This window comes from Pongo abelii, chromosome 1, assembly GCF_028885655.2.
Source record: "Pongo abelii isolate AG06213 chromosome 1, NHGRI_mPonAbe1-v2.0_pri, whole genome shotgun sequence".
NCBI lineage: Eukaryota > Metazoa > Chordata > Mammalia > Primates > Hominidae > Pongo > Pongo abelii.
Window position 1 is genome coordinate 38,001,684 of NC_071985.2, and position 26,609 is coordinate 38,028,292.

Genomic DNA, 26,609 nt, shown 5'->3' on the forward strand with positions numbered 1-26,609 from the left:
AAGGTTTTTCATCATTCCAAAGAGAAACTCTACCTATTAAACAATGTCCCATTACCCTCCCCTGAGTCCCTGGTAACTTGTATTATACTTTCCTTCTATATGCATTCTAGGTACCTTATATAGGTAGAAGACTATATTTGTCCTTTGTGTCTGGATTATTTCACTTAGTATAATGTTTTCAAGGTTCATCCATATTGTAGCATGTGTCAGAATTTCACTCCTTTTTATGACTGAATTATATTCCATTGTATACATATACCACATTTTGTTTATCCATTCATGTGTGATGGATATTTGAATAGTTTTCATCTTTGGCTATTGTGAATAATGCTGGTATGAACATTGATGTGAGGTATCCGAGTCTGTTTTCAATTATTCTGGGTATATACCTAGCAGTGAAATTGCTGAATCATATGGAAGTTCTGTTTTTTGTTTTGTTTTGTTTTGAGACAGAGTCTCACTCTGTCACCCAGGCTGGAGTGCAGGGGCGCGATCTCAGCTCACTGCAACTTCCACCTCCTCTCCTGCCTCGGCCTTCCGAATAGCTGGGATTTACAAGCGTGTGCCACCACACCCAGCTAATTTTTGTATTTTTAGTAGAGACGAGGTTTCATCATGTTGGCCAGGCTGGTCTCGAGCTCCTGACCTCAGGTGATCTGCTCACCTCGGCCTCCCAAAAATCACTGGGATTATAGGCATGAGCCACCATGCCCAGCCTAACTTTTTAAGGAACCATTATGTTTTCCACAGTGGTTGCACCATTTTATTATACATTCCTACCAAGAATGCAGCAGAATTTCAATTTCTCCACATCCTCAACATTTTTTAAAAATTGTTTTGATAATAGTCATTCTAATGGCTGTGTACAAAGCTATATCTCATTGTAGTTTTTTTAGTTTCCATGGTTTTTTATTTGCATTTTCTTAATGATTAGTGATGTTGTTCATCTTTTCATGAGCTTATTGGTCAACTGTATGTCTTTTTTGTAGAAATGTCTATTGAAGTCTTTAGCCAATTTTTAAATTTGGGTTTTTTGTTTTTGTTGTTGAATGTTAGGAGTTCTTTATGCTATATTCTGGATATTTATCCCTTTTCAGGATATGTGACTTACAAATATTTTCTCCCTATTCTGTGGGTTATATTTTTACTCTGTTGATAGTGTTCTTTGATGCACAAAAGTTTAAATTTTTTGTTTTTTCTTGTTGCCTGTGCTTTTGGGGTCATATTCAAGAATTCATTGCCAAATCCAATGTCATTAAGATTTCCCCCTATGTTTTCTTCTAAGAATTGCATAGTTTAATCTCTTATGTTTAGGTCTTTGATCCATTAGTTAATTTTTGTGTACAGTGCTGTGTAAGGGTCTAACTTCATTCTTTTGTGTGTGGATATCCAGTTTTCTCAGCACCATTTATTGAAAAGACTGTCCTTTCTCCACTGTCTGATCTTGTCACCCTTGTTGAAAATTACTTGGCCGTATATGTAAGTGTTTATTTCAGGACTGTCTATTCTATTCCATTGGGCTATACAGTATTTTACACCAGCACTATACTGTTTTGATTACTGTAGCTTTGTAATAAGTTTTGAAATCAAAAAGTGAGTCTTCTAACTTTATTATTCTTTTCCACGACTGTTTTGGCAATTTGGGGTCTCTTGATATTCCACGTGAATTTTAGCATGGATTTTTACATTTCTGCAAAAAAAAGTCATTGGAATTTCAATAAAGATTGTATTGAATCTATAGAGTACTTTGGGTAGTACTGACATCTTTTAACAGTATTAAGTCTCCCAATCCATGAACATGGGGTGGTTTTTCATTTATTTGTGTCCTCTTTAATTTCTCACAGCAATACTTACAGTTCTCAATGTACACATCTTGTACCTTCTTGGTTAATTCCTAAGTATCTTATTCTTTTCAATGCTATTGTAAATGGAATTTTCTTAATTTCCTTTTCAGATTGTTCATTGTTATTGTATAGAAACACCAGTGATTTTTTGAGTGTTGATTTTGTATTCTGCCTTTTTGCTGACTTTGTGCTAACAATTTTGTGGAATCTTCATGGTTTTCTAAATATAAGATCATGTCATCTGTCAGCAGAGATAATTTTACTTTCCTTTCCAATTTGGACATCTTTCCAACTAACATTTAAGAAACTACAACCAGCTGAGTTTTGATGTAGTGCAAAGAAGACTATTCATGATAATTGTAAAAAGCCATTACAATACAACCTTCCCTTTTCCAGCTACATAACTGATCTGTGTGAGGCTGGATTTTCTTTATGTAGTTCAATTAAAACAACATGTTGCAACAGTTGAATGCAGAAGCCAATGTAAGAAGCCATATATATCAGTTTTCTATTACTGTGTAACAAATTATCACTTTAGCAGCTTAAGACAACACTCACTTATTATATCAGTTTTCCATGGGTTGGGAGTCTAGGTTCAGACGAGCTCCTCAGGGTTTTTTCTCAGGGTCTCACAACGCTAAAATCAAGGAGTTGGCCAGGGCTGCAATCTCATCTAAGGCTCAGATCCTTATCCAAGCTCACTGGTTGCAGGCAGAATTCAGTGTCTTCTAGCACGGAAGGCCTTATTTAATGGCTAGCTGTTGACTAAGGACTGCTCTAAGAAACTCGAGGTCATCCACAGGTCCTTGCCACATGGTCCTCTCACAACATGGTCACTTATTTCTTCAAAGCCAGCAGGGAAATCTCCCTCCAGTCAGCTATGATAGAGTCGTATATAACATAATATGATTATGGGAGTCACTATATCATCCCTTTTGCCATATTCTTTTGGCTAGAAGCAAGGCACAGATTTTCCTGCACTCACAAAACTCACTGGTAACACCTTAAGGTGTTTGTACCACTCCAGATGTTAGATTTGCAAAGTGTAAAACAATGCTACTGTTTGTTTTGTTGTTGTTGTTGTTGTTTTTGAGACAGGGTCTCACTCCATGTCCCAGGCTGGAATGCAGTGGTACGATCATGGCTCACTGCAGCCTCGATCCCCTAGGCTCAGGTGATCCTCCTATCTTAGCCTCCCAGGTAGCTGGGACTACAGGCACGTGCTACCACACCTGTCTAATTTTTTTGTATTTTTAGTAGAGATGGGGTTTCACCATGTTGCCTAGGCTGGTCTCAAAACTAAAGCAATCTGCACACTTCGGCCTCCCAAAGTGTTGAGATTACAAGTGTGAGCCACCACACCTGGCCTAATTATTATTTCATAAACATGTATTATTTATGCTAATATATCAGTTTCTAATTGTTTTTTTGAATGTTAGAAATTTCTTTATTACTTATTCTTATTAAGTGCCAGCTTAATACTGCAGAAAATTTCAAATCACCCTTGATAACCCACTTTCTTTGCTCCCACCCGAATTCTTGATCAAGTTTTTCAAGTAAAGACATGCTCTTCTCTCTTCTGTATAAAACTTTATGAAATAAAGGCAAAAGATTGTGTATATCTCGCTGGAAAATGCTGCTCAGGGCTCTGGAGACAGTGGCTGCCTGGGCTCCCTTCACTGTCCAGGTCCTGAAAGATTCTTGTTCATGAACTGTCTCTTCACAAAGCAAATCCACCACGTGCTGGGTTTATCATTCCGCGGGTTGAAAACTTGCTCACAAAGTCTCAGACCAGTCTCTTGCCTTAGCTGTTGTAAACAGGCTCTCATCACTTCATCTTCCTGTTTGTTTGCAGGTTTGGCATAAATTGCATTAAGTGGAAAACCAGGCTCTCCAGGAATGGGAAAATTAGTGATTCCCTGTGTATACATTTCTTTCTCACCTTGGCTTCTGGAATTACACTTTTGGAGTTTCTTCAGACACTCAGAAATGTAGAGAGGTATATATATCAAGGTCCTATCAGCTTCATTCTTAATTTCATAGTTTTTGAAGAAGACATTGACCTTGAAGTAATAGAGGGCTTCAACCACAATATCTGTATCTCTCTGGGGGCAGGTCCTTTGAATTGACTTCTGATAGGTAAGAGTGCCATGTTTCCAATGAGTTTGTTGTCAGGATCCATGAGAGAAGAGTGGTAAGCCGGCATCTTGGTGGCACCCGGGTTTCCTCTAATTGTTATTTTAAACGAATTATAAAGAATTATACTTCTTAATTTCAATTCTAATTCTAATTTCTAATACAGAAATTAAATTTTTTTTGAGACAGAGTCTCTGTCACACAGACTGTAGTGCAGCGGTGCCATCATAGCTCATAATACAGTAAATGTTGATAGACACTATTCACATAAACAGCAGCTCTTTGGGCTTCTTAATAAATTTTAAGAGTATAAAGTGTCGGCCAGGCGTGGTGGCTCACGCCTGTATTCCCAGAACTTTGGGAGGCCGAGGTGGGCGGATCATGAGGTCAGGAGATCGAGACCATCCTGGCTAACACGGTGAAACCCCAACTCTACTAAAATTACAAAGAATTAGACAGGCGTGGTGGCGGGAGCCTGTAGTCCCAGCTACTCAGGAGGCTGAGGCAGGAGAATGGTGTGAACCCGGGAGGCGGAACTTGCAGTGAGCCAAGATCACGCTACTGCACTCCAGCCTGGGTGACAGAGCAAGACTCCGTCTCAAAAAAAAAAGAGTATAAAGTGTCAGAGGGGAGAGGGAATGAGAACTATTAATATAATAACACCAAATAGTTGGAATTTTCCAAACATTTTTTGTGATCCATAGAAATGCATTTTACATTTTGACCTAGTATATACATACATACGCATATACATATGACATGGATATATAACTGAGGCAAAGATTTCATGAAATAATACTTTTTTTTTCTGAGACGGTGTTTCACTCTTGTTGCACAGGCTGGAGTGCAATGACGTGATTCCAGCTCACTGCAACCTCTGCCTCCCGGGTTCAAGCAATTCTCCTGCCTCAGCCTCCCAAATAGCTGGGATTACAGGCGTGCACCACCACACCCGGCTCATTTTGTATTTTTAGTAGAGACGGGGTTTCACCATGTTGGTCAGGCTGTTTTCGAACTCCTGACCTCAAGTGATCCACCGGCCTCGGCCTCCCAAAGTGCTAGGATTACAGGCATGAGCCACCGCACCCAGCCTGATTTCATGAAATAATACTTATTCTTATGTGAAATGCACACTGATATTTTCTACTCTATTGCTTATCTTTTAAAATTTCTGGTCACAGTCTAAATCATTGATTTCATTAAAAACTAAATAGGTCAGGACCTAAAGTCTGAAAATACTGATTGATCATTAGAACCAGTTGAAAAGCATTAAAAAATACAGATTTCCAGGGCCTCAGAAACTGAGATTCTGGTTTTAATGGGTTGGAGTGGGGAACTAAAATCTCTGTTTATTCTGTTTCCCAAATGCTTTGACAACTTTGGAATCACTGCTGTAGTCTAGATTCTTGCTACTCGAAGGGTAGTTGTCAGACCACCATGAACATTATCTGGTAGCTTGCTAGAAATGCAGAATCTTGAGCCTCATTTTGAGATCTATTAAATAAGAATCTGCATTTAACAAGATCCCGTAGATCAGCAGTTCACAACCATTTTGGCACCAGGGACTAGTTTCATGGAGGATAATTTTTCCATGGACTGGCAGGGGATGGGGATGGTTTTGGGATGATTCAAGTGCATTGTATTTATCGTGCACTTTTTTTTTTTTGAGGCAATCTTGCTGTTGCCCAGGCTGGAGTGCAGTTGTGCAATCTTGGCTCACTGCAACCACTGCCTCCTGGGTTCTAGAGATTCTCATGGCTCAGCCTCCAGAGTAGCTGGGACTACAGGCGTGTGCCACCACACCCAGCTAATTTTTGTATTTTTTAGTAGAGATGGAGTTTCGTCATGTTGGTCAAGGCAGGTCTCAAACTCCTGGCCTCAAATGATCCACCCGCTTCGGCCTCCCAAAGTACTGGGATTACAGGTGTGAGCCACCATGCCTGGCCATTGCACTTTACTTCTATTATTATTACATTGTAATATATAATGAAATAATTAATTATACAACTCACCATAATGTAGAATCAGTGGGAGTGCTGATATTGTTTTCCTGCAACTAGGCAGTCCCATCTGGGGGTGATGGGAGTCAGTGACAGATCATCAGGCATTAGATTCTCATAAGGAGCATGTAACCTAGATCCCTCACATGAACAGTTCGCAACAGGATTCGCACTTCTATGAAAATCTAATGCTGCTGCTGATGTGACAAGAGGCGGAGCTCAGGTGGTAATGAGAGCGATGGGGAGTGGCTGTAAATGTAGATGAAGCTTCACTCACTTGCCCGCTGGTCACCTCCTGCTGTGCAGCCAGGTTCCTAACAGGCCACAGACCAGTACAAATCTGTGCCCCAGGGATTGGGAACCCCTGCACTAGATGATTAATATTTACATTGAATTTTGAGAAGCACTGGCTTGGCGCAGTGGTTCACACTTTGGGGGGCCAAGGCAGGCAGATCACTTGAGGCCAGGAGTTCGAGACCAGTCTGGCCAACATGGCAAAACCCTGTCTCTACTAAAAATACAAAAATTAGCCGGGTATGGTGGCCTCCCAGCTACTTGGGAGGCTGAGGGAGAAGAAACGCTTCAATCCAGGAGGTGCGTTTGAGGCCAGGAGTTCAAGACCAGCCTGGCCAACATGGTGAAACCCCATCTCTACTAAAAATACAAAAAATTTAGCTAGGCATAGTGGTGCGTGCCTGTAGTCCCAGCTACCTGGGTGGCTGAGGCAGGAGAATCACTTGAACCCAGGAGGCGATGTTGCAGTGAGCTGAGATCGTACCACTGCACTCCAGCCTGAGCAACAATGCAAGACTCTGTCTCAAAATAAATAAAATAAAATAAAATAAAAGAGATGATGATATCAATAAACTCTTATCAGTTACATATTTGAGAGGGATAGAAAAGAGTACTTCACTATACTTTTTGTAAAATTCCACACAAAGCATTTTAAAAACTAATATATGGGATGTCTTTTTAAAATGGTCACTTCTATAATGTATTTATATTTATAGCACAATTAATTTGTATGCAATAAAAATATAAAATCTACAAATTATGGAATATGCCAGCGTCTCAGTCCATTCCTGCTACTATAACAAAATATCTTAGAGTGGGTAATTTATAAACAACAGAAATTTATTTCTCACAGTTCTGGAGGTTGGAAAATCCAAGATCAGCATCAGCAGGTTCAGTGTCACTCTCTGCTTCCAAAATGGTGCTTTCTTGGTGCATATTCACATGGTAGAAAGAGTGAAAAGGAACAAGCAGCTTCCTTGCACCTTTTATAAGGTCATTAATCCCATTCATAAGAGCTCTGCCCTCATGACTTAATTACTTCCGAAAGACCCCACCTCTTAATTCTAGCATATTGGCAATTACGTTTCAACATATGAATTTTGGGGGGTCCACTTAGACCACAGCAGCCAATTTCCTAGTTCATGACATATATGTGAACATCCTGGAATACAGAGGGGTTAGGAGTATAAGTAACTCTCCATCTATGTATTTCCACAGTCCCAATCACATTTTACACTCATACAGACACTCCAAATACTCTTTCTCCTCTTTCTGTGTTGGTTTCTAGTTTTCTGGTCAGCAATTGCCAAAGCAGGAAAATAAGAAAACCCACAACAACGGAACTGTCCAGAGTTTCATTTCTTTATACAAGAGTATTGTGTCCTGGCCAGGCACAGTGGTTCATGCCTGTAATCCCAGCACTTTGGGAGGCAGAGGCGGGTGGATCACTTGAGGCCAGGAGTTCGAGACCAGCCTGGCCAACACGGTGAAACCCCATCTCTACTAAAAAATACAAAAATTAGCTGGGCCTGGTGGCACGTGCCTGTAATCCCAGCTACTTTGGAGGCTAAGGCAGGAGAATAGCTTGAACCCAGGAGGCAGACATTGCGGTGAGCTGAGATCACGCCACTGCACTCCAGCCTGGGTGACAGAGTGAGACTCTGTCTCAAAAAAGAAAAAAAAAGCAGAATATTGTGTCCCATTAGTTGAAGAATACAGTAATTTAGTTTTGTAGTTTCATTTACTTATTTAGAGACAGAGTCTCACTCTGTTCCTCAGGCTGGAGTGCAGTGGCTTGATCTCGGCTCACTGCAGCCTCCGCCTCCTGGGTTCCAGTGAATCTCCTGCCTCAGCCTCCCAGGTAGCTGGGATTACAGGCGCCCGCCACCATATCCGGCTAGTTTTTGTATTTTTAGTAGAGACGGGGTTTCACCATGTTGGCCAGGCTGGTCTTGAACTCCTGACCTCAGGTGATCTGCTTGCCTTGGCCTCCCAAAGTGCTAGGATTACAGGTGTAAGCCACCGCACCTGGCCTTTATTATTTTTTTAGAGACAGGATCTGACTCTGTCATCCAGGCTGGAGTGCAATGGCATGATCATGGGTCACTCACTGCTGCCTCAAACTCCTGGGATCAAGTGATCCTCCTGCCTCAGCCTCCCCAGTAGCTCGGACTACAGGTGTGTGACACTATGCCCAGCTAATTTTTAAATTTTATTTTTGTAGAGACAGGGTTGCACAATGTTGCCCAGGCTTGTCATGAACTCCTGGCCTCAAGTGACCCTCCCACCTCAGCCTCCCAAAGAGCTACGATTACAGCCACGAGCCACTTTACCTGGCTAGTCTTGTATTTTAGTCAATGTCTCCACAGAATTTGTACCTATGCTAACAAGGAAATATTATCAATTTGAGTTTTATCTCTTTAACTAAAAACTAGGCATTTGGATCCAGGAACATCAGAAATTCAACTGTGGTATTTCAGATCTCAGGGAGAAGTTTCTAACTTTATTTTTTAGAGGAAGAAACTAAAGCTTAGAGGGGTAATATGACTTTTCCATGTGAAAGGACAGGGTTTTCTCCTTCCTTTATCCCCTCCTTTGGAAGAGGTCTTTGATGAGGCATAGAAAAGAGAGACTGTTAGCATAACAACCCACTGGAATTATCACAGCAGAAAGTCAGAATTATTAAAAGTGTGTTGGTTTTATAGATATTTCACCCAAACATGATGTAATTATCTATATTGATATTTCAGGAATGAAATCATTTTCATGGCTTCTTACTTCATTTTAATCCCTGAATATAATTTAACCTCTTCATTATACAACAAGCTGGGTAGTATTAGGTTTTGTGGGGCCTAAAGCTTATACAATTTGAAGGACCCACTAAGAAAAAATAATACAAAGTCAGGTACTTTTTTTTTTTTCTTTTTCTTTTTATTATTATTATTATTATTATTATTATTATACTTTAGGCTCTATGGTACATGTGCGCAACGTGCAGGTTAGTTACATATGTATACATGTGCCATGCTGGTGCGCTGCACCCACCAACTCGTCATATAGCATTAGGTATATCTCCCAATGCTATCCCTCCCCCCTCCCCCCACCCCACAACAGTCCCCGAAGTGAGATGTTCTCCTTCCTGTGTCCATGTGTTCTCATTGTTCAATTCCCACCTATGAGTGAGAATATGCGGTGTTTGGTTTTTTGTTCTTGCGATAGTTTAATGAGAATGATGATTTCCAGTTTCATCCATGTCCCTACAAAGGACATGAACTCATCATTTTTTATGGCTGCATAGTATTCCATGGTGTATATGTGCCACATTTTCTTAATCCAGTCTATCATTGTTGGACATTTGGGTTGGTTCCAAGTCTTTGCTATTGTGAATAATGCTGCAATAAACATACGTGTGCATGTGTCTTTATAGCAGCATGATTTATAGTCCTTTGGGTATATACCCAGTAATGGGATGGCTGGGTCAAATGGAATTTCTAGTTCTAGATCACTGAGGAATCGCCACACTGACTTCCACAATGGTTGAACTAGTTTACAGTCCCACCAACAGTGTAAAAGTGTTCCTATTTCTCCACATCCTCTCCAGCACCTGTTGTTTCCTGACTTTTTAATGATTGCCATTCTAACTGGTGTGAGATGGTATCTCATTGTGGTTTTGATTTGCATTTCTCTGATGGCCAGTGATGGTGAGCATTTTTTCATGTGTTTTTTGGCTGCATAAATGTCTTCTTTTGAGAAGTGTCTGTTCATGTCCTTCGCCCACTTTTTGATGGGGTTGTTTGTTTTTTTCTTGTAAATTTGTTGGAGTTCATTGTAGATTCTGGATATTAGCCCTTTGTCAGATGAGTAGGTTGCAAAAATTTTCTCCCATTTTGTAGGTTGCCTGTTCACTCTGATGGTAGTTTCCTTTGCTGTGCAGAAGCTCTTTAATTAGATCCCATTTGTCAATTTTGGCTTTTGTTGCCATTGCTTTTGGTGTTTTAGACATGAAGTCCTTGCCCATGCCTATGTCCTGAATGGTAATGCCTAGGTTTTCTTCTAGGGTTTTTATGGTTTTAGGTCTAACATTTAAGTCTTTAATCCATCTTGAATTGATTTTTGTATAAGGTGTAAGGAAGGGATCCAGTTTCAGCTTTCTGCATATGGCTAGCCAGTTTTCCCAGCACCATTTATTAAATAGGGAATCCTTTCCCCATTTCTTGTTTTTGTCAGGAAAGATCCAAAATTGACACCCTAACATCACAATTAAAAGAACTAGAAAAGCAAGAGCAAACACATTCAAAAGCTAGCAGAAGGCAAGAAATAACTAAAATCAGAGCAGAACTGAAGGAAATAGAGACACAAAAAACCCTTCAAAAAATAAATGAATCCAGGAGCTGGTTTTTTGAAAGGATCAACAAAATTGATAGACCGCTAGCAAGATTAATAAAGAAAAAAAGAGAGAAGAATCAAATAGATGCAATAAAAAATGATAAAGGGGATATCACCACCGATCCCACAGAAATACAAACTACCATCAGAGAATATTACAAACACCTCTACGCAAATAAACTAGAAAATCTAGAAGAAATGGATAAATTCCTCAACACATACACCCTCCCAAGACTAAACCAGGAAGAAGTTGAATCTCTGAATAGACCAATAACAGGAGCTGAAATTGTGGCAATAATCAATAGCTTACCAACCAAAAAAAGTCCAGGACCAGATGGGTTCACAGCCGAATTCTACCAGAGGTACAAGGAGGAGCTGGTACCATTCCTTCTGAAACTATTCCAATCAATAGAAAAAGAGGGAATCCTCCCTAACTCATTTTATGAGGCCAGCATCATCCTGATACCAAAGCCTGGCAGAGACACAACAAAAAAAGAGAATTTTAGACCAATATCCTTGATGAACATTAATGCAAAAATCCTTAATAAAATACTGGCAAACAGAATCCAGCAGCACATCAAAAAGCTTATCCACCATGATCAAGTAGGCTTCATCCCTGGGATGCAAGGCTGGTTCAATATACGCAAATCAATAAATGTAATCCAGCATGTAAACAGAACCAAAGACAAAAACCACATGATTATCTCAATAGATGCAGAAAAGGCCTTTGACAAAATTCAACAACCCTTCATGCTAAAAACTCTCAATAAATTAGGTATTGATGGGACGTATCTCAAAATAATAAGAGCTATTTATGACAAACCCACAGCCAATATCATACTGAATGGGCAAAAACTGGAAGCATTCCCTTTTTTTTTTTTTTTTGAGACGGAGTCTTGTTCTGTCGCCCAGGCTGGAGTGTAGTGGCGCAATCTCAGCTCACTGCAAGCCCCGCCTCCCAGGTTCACGCCATTCTCCTGCCTCAGCCTCCCGAGTAGAGTAGCTGGGACTACAGGCGCCTGCCACAACGCCCGGCTAATTTTTTGTATTTTTAGTGGAGACGGGGTTTCACTGTGTTAGCCAGGATGGTCTCCATCTCCTGACCTCGTGATCCACCCGCCTTGGCCTCCCAAAGTGCTGGGATTACAGGCGAGAGCCACCGCACCCGGCCAAAGTCAGGTACTTTAAATGTGAATATTTATGTGCAATGATAACAGAAATCACAAATTATAAATTTTACTTGACACAGCAGAAATATAACAAAGTCCAGAAAAATAACATTCTATTTTTATTAACTGCTTGACATATCTATATATTATTTTTTCCAATTTTTTTGGCTGCATACTCTTTGTCACTTCACTGTATCATGACTTTGCAATATCTTTTTTTATATATAGAGAGAGAAATTCAGTCCTTCCTCTGGCATAGTTGATAATTTTTTTTAATTATAGGATACAAAATTCACAAATATGTCTTTACACAGCTATGTAGGTACACTATTTGTATTACTGCTGCAGGGTTGTGCTAGGTATTGATGAAATCCGAATCCTCTGCTAACAATTTTTCATATCTGATTATTTGACATTTTCTACAGATTACGTTCTACCTAGATACTTCTACTTTTTTTTTTTTTTTTTTTTTTTTTTTTTGAGACAGGGTCTCACTCTGTCACCCAGGCTGGAGGGCAGTGGTACAATCTTGGCTCACTGCAACATCCATCTCCTGGGTTCAAGCAATTCTCCCATCTCAGCCTCCCAAGTAGCCAGGACTACAGGCGCACATCACCATGCCTGGCTAATTTTTGTATTTTTAGTAGAGACAGGGTTTCACCACGTTGGCCAGGCTGGTCTGGAATTGCTGACCTCGAGTGATCTGCCTGCCTCTGCCTCCCAAAGTGCTGGGTTTACAGGCATGAGCCACCGCACCTGGCCAGCTCTATACATTTCAAATACTGTTTCTCCTCTAATATCCATTTAACTTCCAATGCCAGGCAACCTAGGACAGATTCACATTGTGGTAAGACCTCTGGCCCTGCACCTTGGTGTTACAAAAGCATATGACCGTGTAAGCCCCATGCTAGGGACCCTCCCAGGGCCTTGGCAGGGGCCCTGAAGCTTAAGCTTCATCAGCTTCCTGGTATCAGGAAGCTCAGCTGATGAAGAAAATGGAGAGGAAAACAGCTTGGGAGGAACAAATTGGCATGAGAGTGCAGGTCTCCTTACTGTGGTCCACAGTGTTTTCCACCAGAACATATTTTAAATCTTTTTAAAACCCTTCTCCACTAAAATTACCTCTTGCTTTTGATTTTGTTTACATGATTCTTTCAGTAGATTTAACTTTTATCCCAGAAAGCATTACAGCTCTCAAAAGTGAGGGTTTTATTCATAATTTGATCCATCAAAAGCACTATTCATATGGATAAATACAAGCTTGAAATTAAGAACAAATCCAGAGAAGTAATGCACTACTTCAAACTTCATTTAGTCAAACTACTTCTGTTATTCTGTCTTCCAGAGGTATGGTTACTGTTTTAATTAATCTACAAATAACAAGAAACAATTTGAAATAATGTCTAATATCTACATTTTATTATGCCCTTTTGAAGAGACCACAGTTTTCCCATAATTATGAATATTAGTTTTCCTGGAAAAAAGAAACAGTCCATTTATAAACTAAAATGCCTTTATTTCTTCAGTAAATAAGAAAATGAAAAACAAACAAAAATCCCTGTATCCTCTGCTGGTACATTTCAGAAATGTCACCATTTCAAACATAAGGAAATAACTTTCTTGATACATAAATACTAGAAGCCCAAGAAAATATTAGGGGGAAATTATCTATAGTCATATGTTAAATGTCTCTGTAATCAAAGATAAAGATGCTTAATTTATGTACAATCCTATTAAAATTTACCTTGAGTTAATATCCTTGGGGAAAAGAATCCTTTAAGGAATTCCGTTCAGTAAAACACTACATTAGGATAATATGAACAACATATTGTTTTATTTTTAAAAATAGTTTTAGAGATACGGTCTTGCACTGTCACCCTGGCTGGAGTACAGTGGTGTAATCATAGTTCACTGCAGCCTCAAACTCCTGGGCTCAAGCGATCCTCCTACCTCAGCTTCCCAAGTAGCCAGGACTACAGCTTGGCATCATCATGTCTGGCTAATTTTTCTTTTTTTTTTTTTAGAGATGGGGGTCTCTCTACGTTGCCCAGGCTTGTCTCAAACTCCTGGGGGCTCAAGCGATCCTCCTGCTTTTGGTGTCCCAAAGTGGTGAGATTATAGGCGTGAGCTACTGAGCCTGGCCTATTAAATTCTAACATCAGCACAGAATGATACTCAAGATTATTTTTAAGTTGTCTGCCTCAATGACAACATAACAGTACCAAAATTTCCAATTAAAAAAAAATCAACTAGTCATGGTGGCTCACACTTGTAATCTTCATTTTGGGAGGCCAAGGTGGGGCCATTGCTTGAGCCCAGAAGTATGAGACCTGCCGGGGCAACACAGAAAGACCATGTCTCTACAAAAAAATTCAAAAATTAGCTGGACATGGTGGTGTGCACCTGTGGTCCCAGCTACTTGGGAGGCTAAAGCGGGAGGATCATTTGAATCCAAGAGCTCTAGGTTGCAGTGAGCCATGATCATACTCTCACACTCCAGCCTGGGTGACACAGCAAGACCCTGAATGAATGAATGAATGAATGAATGAATGAATGAATATAAAAAAAATAACCTAGCCCTCTCTTTCATCATTTACTTCTAACAGGAGTTTGTTTTAAAAGCAAATATCAAATACACGGTTAGACGGATACACATTCAGTCATAAACCCAAGTGAGCTAAAATCCCAAGGATCTATAAAACTATCAAAGGCAACATAAAAGGCTTACCTGGCAAACTGCTTTCTGTTTTTGTTTGTTGTTTTTTTGTAGACAGAGTCTTGCTCTGGCGCCCAGGCTGGAGTGCAGTGGTGTGATCTTGGCTCACTGCAGCCTCTGCCTCCCAAGCTCAAGCAATCCTCGCACCTCAGCCTCCTGAGTAGTTGGGACTACAGGCATGTGCCACCATGCCTGGCTAAATTTGTGTGTGTGTGTGTGTGTGTGTGTGTGTGTGTGTGTTTGTAGACAGGGTTTCACCATTTTGGCCAGGCTGGTCTCAAACTCCTGAGCTCAAGCAATCCGCCTGCCTTGGCCTCCTAAAGTGCTGGGATTACAAGCCTCAGTCACCACGCTTGGTCTGCTTTCTTATTTTATAAAAAGCGGTGATAATTTTTTTATTATATAATTTTTATTTTTTTCAACTTTCATTTTAGACTTAGGGGATAGATGTGCAGGTTTGATTCCTGGGTATACTGCATGATGTGATCATTTTTAGACCCGAAAACTTTTTGTTGGAAACTCATAATCAGTGTACCTAATGCAAAGGAACATTATTACATCATGCTCTAAAAACAAATATTTGAGATTATGAAAACCTGTAATATTTGTTGAAAAAAGAAGACATAATTGCAAATGTAAACGCAAAACATGGGAAGAAAAACTAAGTAAGAAGTACATGGGCCGGGTGCGGTGGCTCACACCTGTAATCCCAGCACTTTGGGAGACTGAAGTGGGTAGATCACCTGAGGTTAGGAGTTCGAGACCAGCCTGGCCAATGTGAAACCCTGTCTTTACTAAAAATACAAAAATTAGCTGGGCGTGGTGACGTGCACCTGTAATCCCAGCTACTTGGGAGGTTGAGGCATGAGAATCGCTTGAACCCAGGAGACGGAGGTTGCAGTGAGCTGAGATGGCACCATTGCACTCCAGCCTGGGTGACAAGAGTGAAAATCCGTCTCAAAAACAATAACAACAAAAAAGAAGTACACAGAGGCCAAACACGGTAGTTCACACCTGTAATCCCAGCACTTTGGGACGCCATGGGGAGCAGATAACCTGAGGTCAGGAGTTCGAGACCAGCCTGGCCAAAATAGCGAAACCATGTCTCTACTAAAAATACAAAATTAGCTTGGCATGGTGGCGTGGGCCTGTAGTCCCAGATACTCAGGAGGCTGAGGCAGGAGAAGTACTTGAACCTGGGAGGCGGAGGTTGTCGTGAGGCGACATTGGCCCATTGCACTCCAGCCTGGGTGGCCAGAGCAAAACTCTGTCTCAAAAAAAAAAAACCAAACATGGAAAAAGACTTTACCTTTTTCATGCCATCTGTAAGTCTTCTGCCTTGCATAGAACTTTGGTAAAAGTATTTTATACATAATTAATTAGGCATAATATTCAAGAAAGCAGACTTATTCTCCTCCTTCCCTACAACATACCTGAATATAAAAAAAAAGTAGCCTAGAATTGCCACAACTGGCTTAGATTTGAGGCTCTCAAGTTTTGCATGTGGGCCTTCAAAAACAAAATATAATTTCCAAACTCTTTATTATGTGGTTTACAGAGCATCTGAAGATTGGTTTCATGAGTCTGAACTCGGTGTGAAAGATGTCCAAATTCAAATCCCCAAGCCAGCGCGTCAATGTTTTTGTAGGCTTCACAGTGCTGGGCTCTGCATCCTTCTTTGGCCGCCTTACACCAAAACGCTGAGTTTGGAAATCAAAAAGGTCAGCCCGGTTTCAGCCCCTCTGCAGACAATAAGCGGAACAGATTTGAATAGATTCACTACCTATTTTATTATACATAATACTTACAGTAGAAAACAGAAATTTTGGATATCATTGTTTTTAGATGAGAACATGCTAAGCCTTGAAAAGTAAGTTAAATTAACACTGGAGCTTTACTTCAAACTCTAAACATATAGTCTTTAAAATGCTAATAATACTATTAATCATCAGGTTTTACCATTAAATAAATGTTTTAGATACAGTGGCTTTATTTCAGACTCCATTTCCTGTGGCCTAAAAAATGGGGAGAAAAATAAACTTCAACTCTAAAAATCTAAATTTCAAATGATGAGGTTATTCTATGTGGAAAAAACACAAACAAGGATTTATAAAGACTAAATAGAAATGAATGGAAATGAAAATAACTGACAGTAAATTTCTTTGATTTGCAAATTTTGAATACTTATTTTGAAGGTTGGAATGTTTAGCAACTTTTAACCTTAAATTATTTCAAATCAACCAAGTACTTAGTTTTGCGGAAATTTTTTGAGGGTGAGACTCATTAGTGAGTTTTTAATTCACAAAAATAAAACCCAATTCCAATTACCAAGTAATATTTTAGAGTTATCTTAGATTGTACAACTGGCCACATATTTTAGGGAGGTACAACAGTTTATAATGGGATACAATATTTTGCACATATTAAATGTTAATTCCTATTGTATCTTTATCCTTTTTTCTCTTAAAACTTTTTTTTCATTTTATTTATTCTCACTTTATTATAGTTTTCCTTTTTCCCAGAAATCATCACAACATTACAGTCTGGTATTTGGTATATAAGCATATTTGTTCTTCAGCATAGTTAACATTATCCAGTAGTATCTGATGCCATCCTGCTGTTAACACTGCTGTTGACTCTGCTGCCTAGATTGCTAGACCCCAACCACAGCCTGGCAGAGAGTGAAGGGAGGTTTTGTTTTTGTACCCCTTTATTCTGGTCTAGTACAAGAGGAAAGAAGAGCTCTCTGCCACTGCAGGTATCCAGACTAATGCTAGGATGGGAAAAAGTTTTAACTCTGAGTAAAGTTCAGAGTATTCATTATTGCAGCTATCAAGGAGAATATTCAAAACTTGGAAATAAGGTTAAGCGATAGCTGCATGACCTTTTAATGTCATGCTAGAGCACTGTTTAAAAAGGCTGCCTAACAGTTATCTAATTCTCCAGGGAAAGTAATTTTGTTGGACACTGTATTCACTATGGCTTGGAGCTCATATATCTACATAACAAACAATTTTATAGCTAGAGACTAACTTAAATAAAATGGATGAAGTGTGACAATTCTCTTTTCTGACCAGTAGAAAGGGTGACTTTAAAGATTATACTTTCATTGCTCTATAGAACTTAACCAGTTTTGTATCTAATTTAGCAATCTTATCTCAGCATTCCTTTTTCCCTCATTCATTATAAAAAACAATAACCAAGTTTTTAATATTATCATTTCAACTAACTTTTTCATCCTACCGGTTCCCTCAATGAGTTAAATGAAACTTGGGCACATGCCCCCAATCTATTGTATTCTAATTTGAACCTATTTAACTCTCATCTTAGAATTATGTTTCTATGCAGTGGTTCATGCCTGTAATCCCTGCACTTTGGGAGGCAAAGGGCAGGTGGATCAGGAGGTCAGGAGTTCAAGACCAGCCTGGCCAAGATGGTGAAACCCCGTCTCTACTAAAAATACAAAAATTAGCTGGGCATCGTGGCAGGCACCTGTAATCCCAGCTACTGGGGAGGCTGAGGCAGGAGAATCGCTTGAACTCAGGCAGCAGAGGTCGCAGTGAGCCGAGATCGTGCCATTGCATTCCAGCCTGGGCGAAAGAACAAGACTCCGTTTCAAAAAAAAGAATTATGTTTCTAAGATTATAAGAATTTTACCTTATATCACTGGGGCCAGAAATTGTGCTAAATGGCTATTGCTAGCTGTAAGGGAGGCTGGGAATTTGAAGATTCACTTTTTAGTCTTTGTAAGCTAAAAAGAAAAAAAGAGCTTTCAAGAGACCAAACCTATAATAACTGTCACTAAAAATGCATGTGTGGTAGTAATGGCAGGGGAATGGTGAGAGAGAATAATCAAGAATGATCCCCAGATCAGGCTTGGGTTGTAAATCTACTAATATGAAGAGCTCTGGAGAAGAAGCAGGTCAATACTAAGCACTGAGAAATTAAAAGCTTTATTATTATTATTATTATTATTATTTTGAGATGACATCCACTGATTCAGCCCTGACATTATGCACAATTGTTATATGCTGGAGATTTTCTTTCTTTTTTTTTTTTTTTTTTTCTGAGATGGAGTCTCGCTCTGTCGCCCAGGCTGGAGTGCAGTGGTGCCATCTAGACTCACTGCAACCTCCACCTCCCAGGTTCAAGCGATTCTCATGTCTCAGCCTCCCAAGTAGCTGGGATTACAAGCACGTACCACCATACCCAGTAATTTTTAGTAGAGACAGGGTTTCACCATGTTGGCCAGGCTGGTCTTGAACTCCTGACCTCAAGTGATCCACCTGCCTCAGCCTCCCAAAGTGGTGGGATTACAGGACTGTGCCACCATGCCCGGCCTGTGCTGGAGATTTTAAAGGAAGAAAAGTAATTTTATAATTATCCAAATCCTTGTAACAGTTGGTCAGTTGGTGGCAAATCCCAGCCTATCAATTATATAGTAGAGTGCCCCATCCCAATGAAACAGTTTATGACAGAATGCTTGCATTAGACATTGCTTGCATTAGACACTGGATTTGTGGCCTCCAAGAAAATTTTCCAAGCAAATGACTCTATTTACCTCCAATTTACTACAAAACAAACATTTGCAATGTAGGAATTACTTAGAAATTTTAGTTCAAGTGTGTACTAAACACAAATGAAATGTTTTTATAGAGTATAAAGAACTGTAAAAACACAATGCAATGTTTATTTTGAGATACGGTTGTCCCTCAGTCGATATGGAAGTTTGGTTCCATGACCTCTGCATATACCAAAATTCACGCATACTCAAGTCTTACAGTTAGCTTTGTGGAACCAGCCGACAAAAAGCTGGCCCTCAGTATATGCAGGTTTCACATCCCACAAATACTGAATTGTCAATCCACGTTTGGTTGAAATAAATTTACATGTAAGTGGACTCCTGAAGTTCAAATCATGTTGTTAAAGGGTTAACTATACTTAACTTTATAAATACCATCAGCAAGAACTGTATTACCTTTTTCCTAGGAAAAATATCTGATGGTATTTATAAAGTTAAGTATATTTAAATCCTTTATCTGTCAAACATTAATTTTAGAATCTGATAAGGTTTAATTATTTATTAAACAGATTATTCCTCTTCTACAACTTGACTAGTTGATTATGTGGCAAATAAGGACACCAATCACACCAAGGTGGGTTGATACTATAACACTATAGGGTACCTATGACTTACAAGAGTCCTCTACTGAGTATGAAAACTTGTATCCTGCCAAGTCTGCCTGAAGTCCACCAATCTTTATTAAACTTATTTTAAAGGAATCATCCATTTTGTAAAACTTTCAATTTCCAAAATTTGTATGCTTTAAATTTGGGAACTTTGTGCATAGTATTAAAAAACCATTTAGGATGATCCTTTAATAAGATTTATCCCATTAAAACAATGAATTTCTATAAAACTATGTCTTCCAGACTTTCTATATCCAGTTACTAGGTCATACAGATTTTACCTTTGCAATATCTCTTCTATCTGTTCTTTTCAATGCCCTAATCATTGTCTTTAGTCTGATCTATAAATTGGCTGTATTAATATTTATCTTCCTCACTAGGCTACAACAGCTTCCTGTAGGTTTTTTCCTTCCAAATCATTACGATATTGAATTATATTCCTAGAACAAAGGTTAGAAAATGTCATTTCTGTTTTAAGATGTTCAAATGTTCCCAATGCCTACAGAGTAAAATCCAAACTAGTCCCAAACTACTCCTTTGGTCTCATTTCTTACTACATGCCACTTCTCATCTTATGTTCCAGTTTCAACTGCAAATATCCTGATCCAAAATGAACTTTTGTTCCTCTTTGCCTTTGCTAATGCTTTTCCCTCAGACTGGAATGCTCTTTACCCTTTTTTCTGCCTAGTAAAATTTACTCATCCTTTAAGATTTGATTCAAATACTGCCATCTCCTTTGGGGAGGACTACATGATCTACCAATCTGAAACAGATTAATAATTGCTCTGGGCACCCATGGAATTGTACCCTTACGGAAGTATTTATTTTCTATTAGTTTCTGCCTTCTTGGAGTCCATAGAAAAAAAGCGTGAATAAATATAAAATAAGAAGCACAGTCACAAATACAGACATGAAGTGTTCAAGTTCAGATACCATATTAAGCAAGTTAAAGTAATTTTTTTTTTATTTTTTGAGACGAAGTTTTGCTGTTGGTGCCCAGGCTGGAGTGCAATGGCGTGATCTCGGCTCACTGCAACCTCCACCTCCTGGGTTCAAGCCATTCTCCTGCCTCAGCCTCCTGAATAGCTGGGATTACAGGTGTCTGCCGCCACGTTGGGATTACAGGTGTAAGCCAGCTCGCCACGTCAAGTTAAAGCAATTTCTAAATGTAAATTTGTAAAGCACCTGATTTGTTAGGGCAGATAGTATCCTAACTATTCCATACAAGATGAAAACCAACTTTGTCATTTTGATCATATTTGAGAGTCACAGGACATTTTTACTTAAAATTTTTTTTTTTTTTGGCAGGTCACAGTGGCTCACGCCTGTAATCCTAGCATTTTGGGAGGCCAAGGCAGGTGGATCACCTGAGGTCAGGAGTTCGAGACCAGCCTGACCAATGTGGTGAAACCCCTTCTTTACTAAAAATGCAAAAATTAGCCAGGCGTGGTGGCATGCACCTGTAGTCCCAGCTACTCGGGAGCCTGAGACAGGAGAATCACTTGAACCTGGGAGGCAGAGATTGCAGTGAGCAGAGATCATGCCACTGCACTCCAGCCTATGCAACAGAGCAAGACTCCGTCTCAAAAAAAAATTTTTTTTTGTTGAGACAGGGTATCACTCTGAGTGCAGTGGTGTAATCACAGTTCACTGTAACTTCGATCTCCTGGGCCCAAACTATCCTCTCACTCCAGTCTCCTGAGTAGCTAGAACTATAGATGCATACCATTACACCTGGTTAATTTAAAAATTTTTTTTATAGAGATGGGGTCTCACTATGCTGTCCAGGCTGATCTGAACTCCTTGCCTCAAGCAATGCTCCCGGCTTGGCCTCTCAAAGTGGTGGGATTATAGGCCACCATGCCTGGCCCATTTGTTATTTTCAATAAATGTTTTTTCTAAGGATATTGTAATTCTGTATTTTAATTATATCACCTGACTTCAAGAACATTATATAAAACTATGCTATGTTAATACATATTTTCAAAAATAAATTTTGAAAGAGATACCTGTTCACTGAATGTCATCTCAGGGTACAGAGATAAAATCCAATTGGCAATTTTTGATGCTTTGAAGCATGTGGAATTGTTACTTTTCTTGATATATTTAAGAGATGACAATATATATCTAAATTTTAAAGTATGCAGTTTATATAACCAACAAGAAAAATTATACACATAATTTTTTCCTTAACATGTCGTACACTGTGATGTGTAAACCAGGCTGGGTATGATGGCTCATGCCTCTAATCCCAGCACTTTGGGAGGCCAGGGCAGGAGGATTTCTTGAGCCCAGTTTGAGACCAGGCTGAGCAACACGGCAAACCCCCGTGTCTACAAAAAATAGCCAGATGTGATGGGCACACGCCTGTAGTCCCAGCTACTCGGGAGGCTGAGGTGGGAGAACTGCCTGAGCACAGGGAAGTTGAGGCTGCAGTGAGCTGTGATCGTGTCACTGCACTTTAGCCTGGGCGACAGAGTGAGACCCTATCTCAAAAAAAAAAAAAAAAAAAAGTAAACCAACTACGAAAAGTACTGCAAAATAAATTTCTTAAACATGAAGCACATGATACCTTGGAAAGATGACATATGTGGTTGTTTACTCCTTTTTTTCCTTCTCTTTCTTTTTCTTGGTGTTTCATATTTTGTCCTTAAAACAAAACATATTAATGATTGCTTCAATAAGAAAAGACACACAGACCTTATTTTTTAGCAGTGGCCCAAAATTTAAAAAGCAAAACATCTCCTTTCTACCTGTCAACCAGCCATCTAAATTTTCCCTTAGTCACTTACGGTTGTTATAACAAAATGCCACAGGTGGGTGGCTTAAACAACAGACATTTCTCACAGTTCTAGAGATTTGGAAGCCCAAGATTAAGTTGTCATAAAATTCAATGTCTGGTTAGGGCCCACTTCCTGGTCTCCAGACTACCTCTTATCATGGTATCCCCACAGAGTTGAGAGAGGAAGCTCTAATATCTCTTCTTCTTTTTAAGTATTTTTTTTTTTTGAGATGGAGTCTCACTCTTTCACCCAAGCTGGAGTGCAGTGGTGCAATCTCGGCTCACTGCAACCTCCGTCCCCTGGGTTCAATCAATTTTCCTGCCTCAGCCTCCCAAGTAGCTGGGATTACAGGCGTGCACTATAACGCCCCATCAATTTTTGTATTTTTAGTAGAGATGGGGTTTTTCTATGTTGGCCAGGCTGGTCTCGAACTTCTGACCTCAAGTGATCCGCCTGCCTCAGCCTGCCAAAGTGCTGGAATTACAAGGGTGAGCCATCGCGCCTGGCCTCTTCTTCTTGTTACAAGAACACTAATCCCATCATGGAGTATCTAATCTCATGATCTCATCTAAACCTAATTACCTCCCAATGGCCCCACCATCTAATACATCATTGGGGGATTAGGATTTCAGCATATGAATTTTGGAGGAACACATTTAGTCCATAATATTTCCCAAAGATAACAACAAATCTTACAATTTTTTTGCATATCTTTCCAAAGACACTTGTATGCATTTATAGGCCACTAAATATATATGTTCTTCCCTTCAACACCACTACTTCCATAAATGGTAACATATTTTTACACACCATCCTGTGTGGCTATAACTTGAAGGCCATTCCTAATCAGTAAGCAAAGGATTACTTAGTATTTTTTTATTGCAATATATTCCATTGTATAGAGATTCCAGAATTTAATCAGCCTACTGCAGATGGACATTTATGTTGTTTCCAATCTTTTACATATAATATTGCTACAAATAACATGTAAACATGTGGTTTTAAAGGTGTGTGAATAAATTACTAGAAGTGTAATTGAGGACTCTGGATTATACATATTTCTAATTTTAATAGATATTGTCATATTGCCCTCCACTGACGCTGAATCAATGTTCTTCCCCATCAGCAGAAAGTACATATACTTCCCCGAACCTTGTTCCCCATGTTATCACATGATGTGAAAACAAACTTTGGAATCTTTTAACTATTTAGATAGGTGAAAAATGACATTTTTAATTAAAATCTTCATTTTTGTTACCATGAGTAAGTTTGAGCATCTTTAAATAAATTTAAGAGGCATTTATATCTTCCTTTTGTGAGCTGTCTGGTCATATCTTCTGCACGTTTGTCTACTGGGTTGTAAGACCTTTTAAAATTGATTTTTTCCCCATCCTAAATCACATTTTTAGACTATCTGGTGTGGCCAGCCCTATCATAAATCACATGACCCAAGGCCTACAGGCAAACAAAGATACAAGTTGAGTATTCTTTATCCAAAATTCCTGGGACCAGAAGTATTTCTAATCTTAAATATTTTTTTATTTTGGAATATTCACATATACAGAATGAGATATCTTAAGGATAGAACTCAAGTTCTAAAAACAAAATTCAAGGCTGGTCGCAGTGGCTCATGCCTGTAATCCCAGCTACTCAGGATGCTGGGGCAGGAGGATCCCTTGAGGCCAGGAGTTTGAGACCAGCCTGTGCAACATAGAGAGATCACGTCTCTAGAAAAAAAATTAAAAATTAGCCGGGTACAGTGGCATGCACCTGTGGTTCCAGCTACTCAGGAGGCTGAGGTGGGAGGATCACTTGAGCCCAGTAGTTCAAGGCTGCAGTGAACTAGGATTGCATCACTACACTTTAGCCTGGGTGACAGAGACAGACCCTGTCTCAAATCAAATAAATAAATTAATAAAATTAGTTTATATTTCACATATACCTTAAACACATAGCCAGAAGGTAATTTTATACAATAGTTTTTTTTTTTTTTTTTTGAGACAGAGTCTCGCTCTACCACTCAGGCTGGAGTGCAGTGGCGGGATCTCGGCTCACTGCAACCTCCACCACCCAGGTTAAAGCAATTCTTGTGGCCTTAGCCTCCCAAGTAGCTGGGATTATAGGCACGCTCCACCACACCCAGCTAATTTTTGTATTTTTAGCAGAGACAAGATTTCATCATGTTGGCCACGCTGGTCTCAAACTCCTGTGATCCACCCGCCTCGGCCTCCCAAAGTGCTCGGATTACAGGTGTGAGCCACCACACCCAGCCAATAATTTTTTGAGACAGAGTCTTGCTCTGTCACCCAGGCTGGAGTGCAGTGGCACGATCTTGGCTCACTACAACCTCTGCCTCCAGGATTCAAGAGATTCTTGTGCCTCAGCCTCCGGAGTAGCTGGGATTATAGGTGCGTATCACCATGGCTGGCTAATTTTTGTATTTTTGGTAGAGACGAGGTTTCACCACGTTGGCCAGGCTGGTCTAGAACTCCTGACCTCAAGAGGTCTGCCTGCCTCGGCTTCCCAAAGTGCTGGGATTACAAGCATAAGCCATCGTGCCTGACCTATGTAATTTTTAATAATTTTGTGCATAAAATAAAATTTGCATGCATCGTACCATCAGAAAACAAAGGTGTCACTACCTCAACCACTACCCATGTGGGTAATCTGTGGTTGTTTGGCATCACCATCATTCCTGACTCTGAATTTATTTATTCGCTACTGATAAGGAATCCTTTTCCTATACTTATTCACACATAAGTACATAACAGCAAAAAATATGACATACCAGTAATAGAGTGAAAAAATAATGCATTCAAGGTAACTAAGCAGCACAGTAGCATCACCAGAACACCTGTATCAGCTGTTAAACAACAGCAACAACAAACAATGACAGGCTTTCAGTCCCCACCTATCATGCTGTGTTTTGATTAAAAGGTTACTATACACCATTTTTTTAAGTTATCAGAAGCAGGTGAGAGACCAAGAAGTGGGTCTTCTAAGGATAAGAAGGCTTTCTGCTGGATGGCTTTTTAAAATGTTTCCTCCAGAGTCATCTGCCTCATTAACAATGCTTTTGATTTAGAAGTCTCTCTTTGACATTATCAACTGTGATGATTTCTTGTTCTTTTATAAATGTACACTGTTCTATCCCTTCAATAAGCCCATCACACATTTTCACCATTGCTATTGTTTGGATATTTGACTCGCCAAACCTCATGTTGAAATTTGATCCCCAATGTTGGAAGCGGGGCCTAATGGGGTGTTTGGATCATGGTGGCAGATCCTTCATGAATGTCTTGGTGCCATTCTCTCAGTAATGAGTGAGTTCTAACTCTATTAGTTCCCACAACAGTTCACCTAGAACTGGTTGTTGAAAGAGCCTGGTACCTCTTCCTCTCTCTCTTGCTTTCTCTCTCACCATGAGATCTGCAGGTGCAGGCTCCCCTTCACCTTCTGCCATGAGTGGAAGCAGCCTCAGTCTCTTGCCAGAAGCAGATGCTGGAGCCATTCTTGTACAGCCTGCAGAACCATAAACCAAATTAACCTCTTTTCTTCTTTTTTTAGAGACAGGGTCTCACTCTGTTGCCCAGGCTGAGTGCAGTGGCACATCATACATAGCTCACTACAGCCTTGAACTTCTGACCACAAGAGATCCTCCTGCTTCAGCCCCCTGAGTAGCTGAGACTATAGGCATGTGCCACCAGGCCTGGCTAATTATTAAAACTTTTTGTAGAGATGGGGTTCTTGCTACGTTGCCCAAGCCATTCTCAAACTCCTGGGCTCAAGCAATCCTTCTGCCTCAGCCTCCTGAAGAACTGGGATTACATGTGTGAGCCACTGTGCCAGGCCTAAGTAAACTTCTTTTCTTTATAAATTAACCAGCCTCAGGCACTCCTTTATAGCAACACAAACAGGCCTAGACAATCATGTTGTCTGTAGGTATTTTTTCTACAGTGTTAACAATATTCATCTTCATTGTCACCATTTTCATGATCACCTTGACTCAGAACCATTTCAGCTATTTCATCCCTGGTCAATGAATGAACAACTGGAGTCTCATTATCAATGTTAAAAACTTCGATACCCAT

General features: G+C 39.8%; 1 protein-coding gene and 1 pseudogene across 7 annotated transcripts in view; both read right to left on the minus strand.

Annotated features, from left to right (window-relative positions):
* Nucleotides 1–978: 978 nt before the first annotated feature.
* LOC129048078 (actin-related protein 2/3 complex subunit 3-like) lies at nt 979–4,053 on the minus strand (annotated as a pseudogene).
* Nucleotides 4,054–15,978: 11,925 nt separating this feature from the next.
* LOC112129628 (putative uncharacterized protein encoded by LINC00467 homolog) overlaps nt 15,979–26,609 on the minus strand; it is a 68,946-nt gene continuing 58,315 nt past the window's right edge. For 3 of the 7 annotated variants that reach the window (XM_054521094.1, XM_063725323.1, XM_063725330.1), the window contains one exon: nt 15,979–16,287. The gene's annotated coding sequence lies outside the window, so the exon portion shown is untranslated. Of the gene's footprint in view, nt 16,288–22,307; nt 22,385–25,939; nt 26,041–26,609 lie in introns of all 7 variants that reach the window. The other 4 variants (XM_054521101.2, XM_054521099.2, XM_054521097.1 and 1 more) reach the window with 3 other exon arrangements.